The following is a 10450-nucleotide window of genomic DNA, read 5'->3' as shown; positions in this document are numbered from 1 at the left end:
CTTTCTTTCTTTCTTTCTTTCTTTCTTTCTTTCTTTCTTTCTTTCTTTCTCTTCTCTCTCCTCTCACACACACACACATACACAAACACACCACACATACGCACACGCACACACACCAACATGTATGTATGTATGTATGTATGCATGTATGTATGTAGTATTATGTATATATAATATATATATATATATATATATATATATATATATATATTATATATATATATATATATATGATTATATATATATATATAGGGTGGGCCAATAGTCACAATAGAGTTTGACATTTTAATATATTTGCTTTAATTATAATTTTTAAAGTTACGAAATGTGATTTTTTTACAAGTAAAGTACAGATATTTCATATATATATATATATATAATATATTTCGCTGTGTATACAGCTAACGTATTGTAAATTTAAAAAGGACATGAATGAACTTTTAACACCTTCGTTACTTTTGGGACAACCTGTACACACACACGTGTGTTTGCGTGCATGCATGCACCTGTTAATCGATATTAATCGAATCAGTCGCCATATTTTCTTCCATAACTGCCATCTTTCAAGTGTGCAGAGTTACGTAATCGAATTGATATCTAACATCCAGTCGAACCCCTTGTGCAGAACCGATTATTAATATCGCGCCGTAATGGATATATCATACTGTATACTGTATATATGTATGATTGTGTGAAGGCGTGTACATGTGCTAAATACACACACACGTATAATATATATATATATATATATATATATATATACACACACACAAACACACAAACAGACACGAACCTATATATTGACTTGTCAGATAAATTATTTCGTTTTTTCCAATATTATATGAAGTAATACGAAAAATAGCTTTATCGAAGTATTTTATGCTTTGGTTTTGGTAGCTCTGTTCTTCCTTTACAATTTTTGTTTATCGTTTGGGAAATTTGAATAATTTTTACCTCTCTTCAAGCCTATGAGAATGGAGTGCCAAGTGGAACAAAAATTACCATTTTCGACAACTGTTTCTCATCGCTTTCGGTCAAGGTTTCAGTACTGTCATAGCCGTTCGAAATTACTGCGAAAGATGCTATGACTAAAGGAAATGCACAGAAATGGTTTTGATGCTTCAAGGAAGAGAATTGTTTTGGGTATAAATTTTGTTTTAAAAAACAGTTTAACGCAAAAAAGAAGTTTTTATGGAAGCACTTTCACTGTCTGTAGCACGATTTATAGGTAATCCGAATAACGCACGAGTTATAAGGTAATCCATATAAAATTTAAGACTTTTAATTGCGATTTTAACTATTTCCGGATTAGTTTAGGATTCAGAATTCTTATAGAATATTATTTCGTAACTGTTCATTTTGTTCCCCTATTTCGAAAAATGGAATATTTTGACATTTACATTCGCACAGATGTCTAGATATTCTTTACAGAGAACATTTCAACAGATGCAACTTTGATTTGTTGCTTATGCATCCTAATCCAGTCTATTAATTATGACTTTGCGTTGTATTGTAAGCATGCGATGCAGAAAAATTATATATTTTTTATTTTGTACTTCATATTATTTTTAGTCATTAATTTCTATATTCATATAATATTCTACATACGTGTGTATGTAGTAATGAAATTAAAGAAATAGAAAATGGAAGGAGTGATAAATTGATATATAAATGCATATGACAATATGAGTGTATGTGTGTGTTTTTCCCTAATAATCCAAAGTCTTTAGGGTGTATACATTCAACAACATGCTACAGACAGTCTAAGTGTGTGTGTGCACGTGCATGTGCGTGTGTATTTAGATACGATACTAACAACATTATGCAACATTCAGTGCTTCTATTGGATTTCACTGTTTCTTCTATTATGTATTTCAATATGTATCAGTCACATGATCAACAATTTCTGTGAAACTTTCTGTAGGATAATGAAGATAATAAAACACATGTTAATTGTACAGTGCTGCCGCTACTTACAGCAACATTTCATAGTCACTATGTTCACCTTGGTGGTCTATCTTCAATTTTGAAAACTATCTTCAATTTTTAATTGCAAAAACAAAGGCAACAAAATCAAACAACAAATAGAAAAATGAGTCAGCAACGCCATTCTGAAGTTATCAGGAATTTTTAATTCATTGACATTCACAACAGGAGAAAAAAAAACAAAACAAAAGTCTTTCAGATCAAAACGCAAGTCTAAGAAGACAAAATTAAAATGAAAATAATGTAATATAATATAATAAAGAAAGAAGGAAAAAACAGTAACGTAACATCCGGGCAATATCGTAATGCCAATTCGCTACATCCGGGCAATATCGTAATGCCACCATCAAATAGACCAACAAATGAGTTTGTAGTCTCTGAGTTAGAAAGTGGTTTAATGGGAAATGGAATAGAAGGGGCTCTGTGATTGGGTGGGAAGGGAGTGGGTGAGAGACGACAAATCTTCTCTTTAGTATAGACAGGTTACAGAAGCGTGTACATATATATGTAATATATATATATATATATAGATATATATCTAATTATATATATATATATATATATATATATATATATACATATGTGTGTAAATATGTGTGTAAAGTGTGTAAATATACAAATATATACATATAGACATATATATGCACATATATATAAAAGTATATATATATATAAACGTATACACACATAAACGTATGCATTATGTACGTGTGTGCATTTATGTATGTAATGATTCTGTGTATGTTTGCATGTGTATGTTTATATCTATTTGTACATATATGTATACACACACACGCACTCACACATTTCATGAAGGTAATGATTTTACATATCACTTTTTACCGTTTCACATGTCTTCTCTGCGCCATTAAGCACCACTATACATCACTAAACGCCTATATACGCATCCTTCATATATATATATATATATATATACATATATACATATATATATATACGTATATATACATATACATATATATATATATATATATATATATATATAATATATATATATATATATATACACATATATATATATAATATACATTATTGTTATGGTGTTGGTATTATTATTATTATTATTATTATTATTATATTATTATTATTTTATTATATTATTATTATTATTATTATCCCGTTTATTTCTTTTTAGTTTTAGTTTTCTTAGCTTTAATCCTTCATTCGTTTATCACTGATAATTTTTTACTAAATATTTCTATATTCCACATATTTGACTTCGTTAATATCATGGTTTTTAGAGAATATAGAATGAACAGAATGACGAGAGAGAGGAGAGAGAGAATGAGTGAGAGAAAGAGAGAGAGTGAATGAGAGCGGGAGAATTTACCAAAATGGCGTTTCATAACTTCTTTATATTCGTTCAGATTTAACCTCATGACTATTAAATAGTAATTTACACACTCACACTGATACTCGTACAGAAACACCACACACACACAAACACAAACGTATATTTCGTTAGAGAATATTCGTTTTATATCAACACGTGTATACATACATACATAACATATATATATATATATATTATATATATAATATATATATTATATAATGTAAAACACACGCATATATTTTGAAGATTGTGAAAATATAGGCCTACTTTGAAATTTTGTCATGAAACAATAGCAAATCTTGGTAGTTAAACATAATTTATATTAGATGACGAATGATGTCCCACCATACACGCTCATTAAATTAGAATTAGTCTGACAATATGGTTTCCCACTGTGTGTGTGTGTGTGTGTGCATGTTCCTTAAGAACGTGGGCACACTGACCAACCTTGTGTGTACAATCCTTGGGGATCCTTAATGTATTTGGTAAGAACGGATCTAAGAATTGCCTCTGTAAATGAGATTTCTAATTCAGCTTCCAAACTTCATCAGGTCATCATAAATGATTATCTGCATATACACGCATTAAATGTAGCTGCTTGTGAATATATATATATGTGTGTGTGTGTGTGTCTGTATCTATGTGTGTGCGTGTGTGTATATATATATATATATTTATATACATATATATATACACACATGCATGCATATATATACACTCATATATATATATATACATTATATACATTATATATATAATATATATATATTACATATTGTGTACCGTTGGCGATTTGTTTTCCTCCGTCTTCCCTTCTCTGGATCTTTCCTTTTCCTATGTTTCTGACGAAGAGCTCCGCTCAAAACGTAAAACCCTCCTTCTTCCCTTCCTTCCTGAGCGTCCAATAATACTATATTTGTTCCACATCCTCGCGTTGTTGTGTTTTCTCTTTGTGCTTTCATGTTTGAATTAACTATATATATATATATATATGGATATATGGCCATGTTCCGCTCATCTCTACAAATATTTCTCGACGCACCTTTGGTTTTGCTCGTCAACAAGCTATTTCATATCTTATATTCTGTAGATATCTTCTCCGTAACAGAAAGAGAAGAATTAACGTGCCGATATTAGCAGTGAGACCTTACAGAATACGAAATTGAGGCTCTAGCAAAGCTAAACGTGAGCATAGATTCCTGATTGTAAACATTGTAAAACGTATCTCGGTTGCAGCCAATTAAAGAAGATACATTGGAATTATCAAAGGTCCCCTTGATAGATCCTATATCCTAGAGAGTTCCACCATAGTATAATAATTCTCTCTGCGTGCTTTTGCTTCTCACCAAATTAAACGTTAACATTGGGTAAAAATCTCTCTGTCAAGTAATAGTAATAATAATAATAATAATAATAATAATAATAATAATAATAATAATAATAATACTAATAATAATAATAACTATAATAATAATTATAATAATAATAATAATTATTATTATATTATTATAATTATAATAATAATAATAATAATTATAAAGTATATTAAATTATATGGTGTAAATTTCAGATCTATTTTAGTTGTATTCATCTAACTCAAGGCCAGCCCCTTTCAAGCAGTGAGATGATAAAATCGCTCCAGCTGAACATTACCCAATGAGTCAATCATACACTGAACATATTTTGGTTGATATTTCCAGCAGATTGTGAGACCAATCGTGTGAATAATTTCCTTTGAATTATGTAATTTCGGGTCCTCGTTAGAACAGGTTTAGCAAAGAGGTGATAATAGCAAGTAGATCAGTTTTTTCGTGATAGGAAAATTCCAGAGAAAGTAGGTCGAGAAATAAATAAGAAGGAAGATGGGTAGGTATGCTGGTACAGAGAAAAAAGGTGTGTTGGAATGGCATGGATTCGGGTGCCTCAGGAAACTCAGCGAATGATATATCTTCATTTGTATTATATTTAATGATCAAAATTACATATTTTCTTCAAAACTGTGTACGCGTGTATATATGTATCTATTTATATGTGTGAATATATATACATACAATCTGGCGCTCCGTCACTTACGACAACGGCATTCAGTTGATCCCATCAACGAAACAGCCCGCTCGATAAATTAACGTGCAAGTGGCTGAGCACTCTACAACGTATATGTATATATAATATATATATGCACACACATACATTCATATACATCTCTCTCTCTCTCTCTCTCTATATATATATATATATATATATACACATACATATATACGTACATAGATAGATACATGACTACATATTACGTACATACATACATACATATATGTGTGTGTGTATATGTGTATGTATGTGTGTATGTGTGTTTGTGTGTGACTGACAAAGAGAGGGTTGTCAGATCCTCATACGTCGAAACCGACGGGAAAGACCATGATATATATATATATATTCCGATGAATCTTCAGATATGCAATCGTGTATAATTAAAATTATATTTATATGTATTATATACGGATGAATTTATTTAGATCTCATATATAATATACATGTTAATCCTAAAATGTGGAAAACATACTCAATACCAGGGATAGAGTAGGAGTAATTCAATCGAGTTCACACTAAATGACGTTTTTACATTCCGCAAAGAACTGTGTATCTGCATCTTCGGTCAGCCATATTGGTCAGAAAAACAATTATACAGCCGTCCGTGCGACTTACTGATAGATTTTGCCAGGTTTTTTTTCGGCTAAAATGATAATAACAATGATGATGATGATGATGATGATGATGATGATGATGATGATGATGATGGTGGTGGTGGTGATGATGATGGTGATGATGATGATGATAGTGATGATGATGGTGGTGTTGATGTGGTCGTGGTGATGATGATGATAATAATAATAATAATAATGTGTATGTGTATATGTATATACATATACATACATACACGCATACATATGTATACATACATATATATATATCTATATATATATATATGTGTAAACATACATATGTATATATATATGCATACATATATACACATATACATATAGATATGCATACATATATATGTATGTATGCATGTATATATATATACATGTATGTATATTATATATTAGATAATATTTCAAGAATTTGCTCAGGTCTAATCCATGTACTGAGTTCATTATTTAATCAATACTTCTTGTTTTATATATATAAATAAAACAAAAATATATATATATATATATATACATATACATACAAGCCTACATACACACACATATATACATACACCCACATATATATATATGCATATATGTATATACATACATATATGTATACATATATACACATATATGTATACATATATACACATATATATATACATATCCATTTGTATATATATATGTATATATGGAACTTTAGATTACATAAACATACGCACATATATGTATTTATTGATATCAAAACGGACATCAACGGTGTTCATTTGGTAAGGTGTCATTCAATATGGTTATAAAGGTAACACTAGTGCGTTGCTGATCACTCATTCATTGTAATGTTACTATTGTAGTCGATGACATTTTTGTATCAGTTTATATTACTGGCTCAGTAGCATTGTGGTTGTGCTGGCATAAATACATACATACATACATACATACATACATATATGCATGTATACATATATGCATGCATACAAGCATACATACATACATGAACACGCATATACACATATTTGTGTCTGTATATGTATATATATATGTATGTACGTGTATGTGTGCTTGTAATGAATGCACTCGCCCTACAAATATATATTTCTATACACACACACAGACACAGACACAGACACACACGCACACACACATTGCGGGGGTCGTAGGGCCATGAAACTCATGTCACTAGGCAAGCTCTCTTTCAGTTTCAATCTCTCTCTTTTCTCACTTTTTCTTTCTGTGTGTGTGTATATATATATATATACATATATACCTGCATATATGTATGTATATGTATATATATATATATATGTATGTATATATATGTGTATATATATACATATATACATATGTATATATGCACACATGTAGGATGGGCTGACACCTGACAGAACACTTTTTCGCTGATTGAGTCATTAATTTAGTTCCCATAAAACATTTTACTTTCGCGTCTCATTTCATGCACGCGAGCATCTATAAACATGGATATATATACATATATGTATGTGTGTGTGTGTATAATATATATATATATATTATATATATATTATATATATACATATGCATAAATACATAGAAGTCTATATTATAAATATATATATATATATAATATGTATATATATATATATATATATAATGTATAATATATATATATATACATACACACACAAATAGTTATATATACTTAAATGTTCATATAATTATATGTATATATTTATATAGTATACATACATATATGTATATATATATATATATTGTATATATATATATATTATATATTATATAATATATATGTATACATATATGTATATAATGTATATATATACATACATACATATATATATATATATATATATATATATATATATATATATATATATATATATATATATATCTTCATTTATATTTTAATATCTATCGAACATTTTTTTAACGTCATTTCCATTTATCCCATTCCGACAACAGCCAAATTGTCCCGGTAGATGGCGGTCAAATCACCTCGTAAGTGTAATTCTGTAAAAGCGGCTTGTTGATTTTGTAATCGATCCAGTTCAGCGTCTGCAAGAACAGAGAAAACATATCGTACATTAGAATTGTATGAAATGTATAATAACGGAGACATACACATAAAAAAATAAATATACAAATATGTGTGATTTCCAATTATTTGTTAATCACACACACATACATAATAAAGGATGAAAGGAAATTCAACTGCAGCGGAGTTTGAACTCAGGACATAAAGATGGACGAAATTCCGCTAAGCATTTTGTCCGGCGCGTTAACAATTCTACCAACTCGCCTCTTTATGTACGTTTATATGTCACTAGCAGTATCGCCCGGCGTTGCTCGGGTTTGTAAGGGAAATAACTATATAAGCATTTTTAAAGATGTAAAGTATAATAGCCATCTCAATATGGCTAACAACAAAGGGGGATGTTACTGTAGCTTTTTACGTTCTGAGATTTAATAATACATTTTTAGAGAGTTACTTCCCTTATATAATAGCAAAAAAATGCATTGAAAATGGGAAAAAATGATGGTAATTTTTTTTTTAAATCGTAGACTCAACGTAGACGCGCGCTAATACCCAGAAGGGCTCGATATGAATCGCGACTATAAGATACCCACTTTTGGTTAAACTGCACCGCAAAATGTGGGAGTAGTTAGGAATCTAAACCGTAGGAGACAGCCAGCACACAACTTCCCTTTTATATATAAAGATTATGTACACATCGACTCCTACGGGATTTTCGAACGCGGTCGAATGTTCTATTCAGTGGAATCGCCCTCAGTATTTTACCGGTATTTGCCGACTTAGTGTTTGATGATTAATCTACAAGGAAATGATCAACATTATGATCTTACTATAAAGTATGGCGCAACTAGTAATGCTTCGGGTCCGGTTCTCCATTATGTCTGCCTTTTATGTTGTCATTCTTCGTCGTTCTTGTAAACGGGAATTTGAAATGCAGAATAGATTCCGTTGCCTTTTAGTAGCAATTTGTATTTTGTTGCCTTGTAATTTAGGGAAACTTTATCCTGTTTGAAGTCATCGTTATTTTTACTTTCGAAAAATCCATATTAGCTGCATGTTAAGTGGATCACTTAGATATAATATATAAAATTTACATAGTAACAGGCAAAACTGAATAAATTACTATCTCAGAAAGGCATCATGTCTTTAAATGACGTGTCTATAAAAATAATCAAATATGTTCCACAGAATATATCAATAGATTTTAGCAAAATTTTATGCAATAGAGAGATGTTAGCACTTTACCATTATATATAATATCTTCATGGCGAAGAGAATGTACATATATTCCACAGAAGTTTGTGGTATTAAGAAATCTTTATGCCAGTCATATATTAATATACGTACGCACGCATACACAATCACAAACACTACGTACATACGCGATAACACACGCAAGCCACAAACACTTCCACACACACGCACATACACTCTCTCCCTCACATACACACGTACACGTACATATTCACACAAAAATCCTTGACCACAGCGCATACACCTGAAAAGTTTCAACTCAATCAACATATAGTCTTCAATGAATTAACTATGCAAAATGTTTATACATAGATGTATGTGTGTGTGTGCGCGTGTGTACGTGTAAGTTCAGCTATAAATCCAAATATTTTAGCCATAACCAGAAACCTTTGATACATAAACAAGCATATGAAAACCAGATGATGCCGCGTGCACACATACAAAACAATTACAATCAAAGAAGAATATTTTTTAAAAAAACATTTACTTCAAAGAAATGGGGACGACTGACCAAAAGAAAGTTTATTTTATTTGAGTCACACTGACCATAATAAAATTACAAATATTTTATTCTTAAGTTTCAACAATGAAATCCAGATGTTCATACACATACACGGTCATACACATACACACACACAGACACACACACACACACACACTTAAATACACTCAAAAGAATTATAATTAAAAAGACATGTTCTCATTGAAATAAATCCAAACGCTTTCCGAGAGCCACATTAAAATCCTTCACCCACGAAATATAAGTTACAATAGATGTATACTTAATTAGTTTCACAGTTAAATTCTCTCAAAAATATATATCATTAAACCTTAATGTTGACGAAAGCAACAATAATTTAAACATAATATCTCTCCTGCCCTCACCAAAAAAAAAAAAAAATTATATCCCTGCAAACTTGACCAAACAAGCATATCAAACCAAACTTAGCAAAAAACACCATTAACAGGCCTGACAGATTAATTATTATTATTATTATGTTTTACTTTTGCTTTACATTTGTACAAGTTGACTCCAAGTCTCACTCAGAGACCTCAAGAGAACAACAAGTTAGAAGTCCATGTTGGTGTTATGCCTAGGGTGACAAGTTTCCCAAATTCTGATTAAAATAT

General features: G+C 30.2%; 1 long non-coding RNA gene across 1 annotated transcript in view; it reads right to left on the bottom strand.

Annotated features, from left to right (window-relative positions):
* Window positions 1-7958: 7958 nt before the first annotated feature.
* The window catches only part of LOC118767100, a 29201-nt gene continuing 26709 nt past the window's right edge, over window positions 7959-10450 (bottom strand). The window contains exon 2 of the long non-coding RNA XR_005002994.1: window positions 7959-8085. This is a non-coding gene — a long non-coding RNA (uncharacterized LOC118767100). The remainder of the gene's footprint in view (window positions 8086-10450) is intronic.

This window comes from Octopus sinensis, linkage group LG19 (assembly GCF_006345805.1).
Source record: "Octopus sinensis linkage group LG19, ASM634580v1, whole genome shotgun sequence".
In the NCBI taxonomy this organism is placed as follows: Eukaryota; Metazoa; Mollusca; class Cephalopoda; order Octopoda; family Octopodidae; genus Octopus; species Octopus sinensis.
Note: the sequence above shows the minus strand (reverse complement) of the source record. Positions and strands in the feature narration are given on the sequence as shown.